The following is a 5,000-nucleotide window of genomic DNA, read 5'->3' as shown; positions in this document are numbered from 1 at the left end:
GCTCGAAGATAAGAAATATGAAAGGTGACGTTCTCGTTTAAGTCTATTTCAGATTTTTTTCAATAAAAACCTCCTGCTTTAATCAGCGGTAGCTCTTTGGCAGTTACAACAATCATACAGGGTGTATGTAAATATTTTGGGGAATGAAAGATAAAATAACTTTGGACAGAAAACATTTTATAAACATGCATTTTAAGGCTTCTGTTGTCGGTGAGGGGAAATTTAAAATAACTGTTATCATTAGTGATGCTTTCATGCGATAGAGTTCGTGGCGAGAAGTCGGATCGAGTCCCCTGAGATGTGGAGGGGAGCGGAGGTGCCGTACAGGAGTGAGGGAGGGATTAGGTCGATGTTAATAAAGTATCTCCCGATAAAATGTATTCTTCAGGTTTTGAAGAAAAAAAATACATGCATCATTGAATCTGTTTCCCTCCCTATCCATGGTATTCACTGGACACCAATAAAAAAACAAAACAAAATGAGTAAGCCTAACTGATTCTCTCATCCATCAAAGGTAAGTCTGCTTATTCATTAGACACCTATCAAAGATTTCAAGTGTATTTTTGAAATTCTCTTTCTCTCCATCTAAAGTATTTATCAGACACCAGTTATAGGCGTAGAGCTATTCATGATTCCTGGTTCAGCAACATCATGACGAGGTGCTAGAATTCAAAATTCACAAATGTATGTTGCTCAGCAACATTTACACTACTGTATTGTCTTGCTGTCTTGTGGTGCTTCGAGGAGTTCCACCTCTAGGCCCATGTTCTAAACTTTGCCATTCTCTAAACAATTTGATTCATCTATGTATGATTCTCTCCGGTATATTAAGCTTTCTCGATGTCTCTCTAACAGGAACTTGCACCGAACGCAGTGCAATAATTGCCTCTAGCTCAGCAAAGGATGTTTCTTAGACCGATAAATGACACATTGACATTAGATTCCCGTGCACATAACGACATCAAAAGCAACAGAGTGAGGTTACATGGTTACTTTTCCGGCACCAACTTCTCCTCAGACATCTCCATATTCCTTACCTTGTCACTCTGTCATAGGCCTTTTCAAGGTCTATGAATACCAGATGCAGGTCTCGTTGTTTTTCTCTGAATTTCTCCATCAGCTGCCTTATGCAAAATATTCCATCCGTTGTGCCGCTTCCTTCCAAATCCTAACTGTTCCTTCCCTATTCTCACTTCCTCCCTCAGCCTACCATCTATTATTCTTTCCAAAATCTTCAATGTGTGAGAAATTAGTCTGATACCTCTATAATTACAAAATGTCTACCCCTTCCTCTCCTAAGACTTTCCAACCTTCGACTGGGATTAAGTCAGGTCCTGTTGCCTTCCCATTCCTCATTCTTTTTAAGGCTCGTATCACTTCAGATCGCCATTATCATTCCCATGTTTACTTGTCCATCCTCTCTTACAAGTCTTTCATTTCGTTCATTTAGCAGTTGCTCGAAATACTCTTTCCATCTTTCAGGATGTCTCTTCATTTTTTTTATGACAGCACCATTCCTATCTTTCATTTGCTTCATATGGGTGATGTCCTTTGTTCTTTTATTACTTACTTTTGACAGTTTGAGCATCTTACTCAACCCTTCCTTGGTTTCCAGTTCATTATAAACCTCTTCATATGCCGCTACCACCCTTTTTACTTCTTTGTTTCTTTCTCTTAATCTTTCTCTGTCCTCCTCCAGCTGTGACTCTTCAAATCTCTTCTTTGCCTCCCTTTTACCCTTCACCACTTCCCCCACCTCCTCCCCCTACCACCAGCTCTCCTTTTCCTCCCATACTATTCCAGATGTTTCCCCTAGCATCATCTTTCCATGTCTTCTAATCATTGATGCATTATGCCTCCACCATTCTCCCACATCTTCAATTCCCAGATCAACCTCTCCCAGCACTCTTTTCCTGAACTCTCTCTTCTTATCATTATCCCTCCCTAACAACTTATACCACTTGATTTTCTTTACCACATTCGTTTTCGTTTTCTTTTCTCTTTTCATCTTCAAATCCATACAAAGGAGCCTATGTTGGGGGGCCACGTGATCACCTGGGATAACTTTACAATTCCTAACTTCCACCAGTCTTGATCTATTGTAAAGGAGGTAATCTATTTGTGTGCATCTACCGCCACTCCTGTATGGTATCAAGTGCTCCCTCTTCTTTTTGAAGAACGTATTCACTATTGCCATATCAAAAGACATTGCAAAGTCTACTATACTCTCTTCTTCTGGGTTTCTCTCCCTGATCCCATGTGCTCCATGCACACATTCAATTACATCATTTTCATTTCCGACATGTCCATTAAAGTCTGCCCCCACTACAGTCCTCTCCTGCTCTTCCAGTTATTGCTTATACCTCATTCATTTCGTTCCAAAAACTGCTCATTCCTTCCTCTGTACAGCCCACTTGTGGAGCATAAGCACTAATGATGATCATTGTTTCCCTTCCATAACATATCTTCACTCTCATAATGTGGCCATTCTTTCTACTCACTTCTGTCACTGCATTCTTCATTTCCCCCGACAGCACTACGCCAACGCCATTCCTACCCTGCTCATTTGCTCCACTATAGATTAGCTTGTAGCCATCCCCCAATTCTTTGACTTTATCACCCTTCCATCGAGTTTCCTGCACACACAAAATATCCACTCTTTTTATCCTCATCAACTCCGCCAACTCTCTTTCTCTTCCTGTCATAGACCTGATATTGAGCTGGCCTATTCTGATCACATTTAGAGCTCACTTCTTTAGCTGCACCCGCTCATGATGCAGTAGCCCTCATTTACGGAGTATGCCCTAGCTCTATTGTCATCAATATCACGACTCATTTCATTGGTTCTGGCGTGGGTTTTTACGGTTGGATGCCCTTCCTGACACCAACCCTCCTTATTTATCCAGGCTTGAGACCGGTACCCGTTGAGGCTGGCTTGCCCCCCCAGGTGACTAGATATTATATATGTATATATATATTACATATTAGACTGTATTTCTTGCTGGCCGATGAAAATGGTCAGAAATCAAATGTGGCGAACTATTGTATCTGTTGACATTACAGTTCGAAATAGCTATGTCAAGGCTGGAGAAGAATGTCTTCGTTAGCGGGATTTTCCCCTTAAGATCACCTTGACTGAAAGTGTCGTGCGAGCGTCTGTTCCGATGGGCGGAACTGGTGAGAGAGAGATAAGTTTTATCTTTTGAGACTAGTTATTTCTTGGATCGAGGGGGAAAATATAGAATGTAGAAAACCCTATTATGTGTAGATCAGGAATAATGAAATAAAGGATGTGTTACGTCACGAACTCTTTCGCGAAGCGAACTCGTTAAGTGACCATGACGCCATCTAAAGGGGGTGGTTATTCGAGAATGTTCGTTCGTTCGCGCGACCTGTTTCACCTCCCTTGTGAAACTTTCCATATAATTGTTGGGGCATTATCAGCCCAACCTTGGCGTGGAAATGGAGGGTGGCGTGAGGGACCACAAGAAACTTTGAGGTATTGACATAGAGAAGTAAGTGACAGTTTTCCTCACTAATTATTTTTCCTTTCAGTGATTGGATCCTTCTCTGGTATGTGCCGGTGGTATGAACATTTATTCTCGTGTTTGATTCATGAAAACTATTATCAATTTGTTTTGCGGACTCCTTTATAAAATATGTTGCTGTTTCAGTTATGATGTGTGTTAATAAGAGCCATATTTCCTTTTGGCAGGAATTCTGTCGCTTTGTCGGCCTTTATGAGCCGAATTATTACCAGTTTTAATAAGCCCTGATTGTGTATGTTGACGGAATGAAGAGACTTTACTTTTTTCTATATGACAATTTAATTTGTGAAACAAATATGTCGGAGTTTGAGGAAAGGTGCTTCATTACTCTGTTCATTTGTGGGAATTGTTCAGTTACCCGGATCCGGTTCTAAACCGTCCGTTTTCTATGTGTTGTGTTCAAAAAAGTGACTTGGGTTTTCCATTGATTGACTTATTAGCTGTTCTCGTGATAGAATCTTGCTTATCTTTTTTGGATATAAAGTTTATTTTTGTAATTCAGAGTATAATGCAGTGCCTAAGTTAATTTTTGCAATTATTTTGTGTGTTTTGCAAACATTAACTACATAAATAGCTTCACATCCAATTTGCTCTACCTGGAAATAATATGTTAAGGAAATTATAATTGATGCAAACGATCCACAAACAGCAACGACCTCCGACTTCAGTGACGAGTACTCCGTCATTTGGCTGCTATAGAAATTCACTTATATGTACTATGTATATGTGTGTTTGTGTTTGTGCACACACATATATCTGTGTATGTACAAACAAATATAAATTTTGTAGATAACAATTGAAGTTTACTCAGTAGCCATAAGATTTCTGTTAGAGCCATCCGGTTCTGCGAATTCCCAAAGTTACATGTTATTTCTCTAATTAAAGTCCTGTTAAAGATAATCCATAGAACGTTTACCGAATGAAAATAAAATTACCTCGTTTGTCACTGATCGCTCACTAAAGTCAGATCAGGTTCTGTCTTATCCAAGAGCTGATCTTCAAGTAAGTAGAAAACTCAGTAGGAAGTAGACAATTAGAATTATGTTTATATGTATTTTATGAAATACTTCCTTAATGCATGTCTTATACGTATCTATTTTGATAGCCAGTTTAAACGATTTTTGTAACTATTATCACTAAATCATCAGACTATGATAATGCGTTGCAATTATTTTTATAAATTAAATTAAAACATTCTTGTTTGTCAATACAATGTTCTGTATATATTTAAGTAAGTAGAGAGTGCTTTAAAAGTTTCGTGTAATATCCTAATATAGATTATGTTGAAGTAATTATGTTTGTATATGCAATTTTCTGTCTGTATTTACGCAAGTAGACAATAATTTAAGAGTTCCCGAAACATCCTAATATATATAATGTTAAAATATTCAAGTTTGTGTCAACATGTTCTGTACGCAAGTAGAGTCCACGTGTGTTTTATGTAAGTTAAAA

This window comes from Macrobrachium nipponense, chromosome 38 (assembly GCF_015104395.2).
Source record: "Macrobrachium nipponense isolate FS-2020 chromosome 38, ASM1510439v2, whole genome shotgun sequence".
Lineage (NCBI taxonomy): Eukaryota > Metazoa > Arthropoda > Malacostraca > Decapoda > Palaemonidae > Macrobrachium > Macrobrachium nipponense.
The sequence above is the reverse complement of the archived record's forward strand: the minus strand, read 5'-3'. Positions refer to the sequence as shown.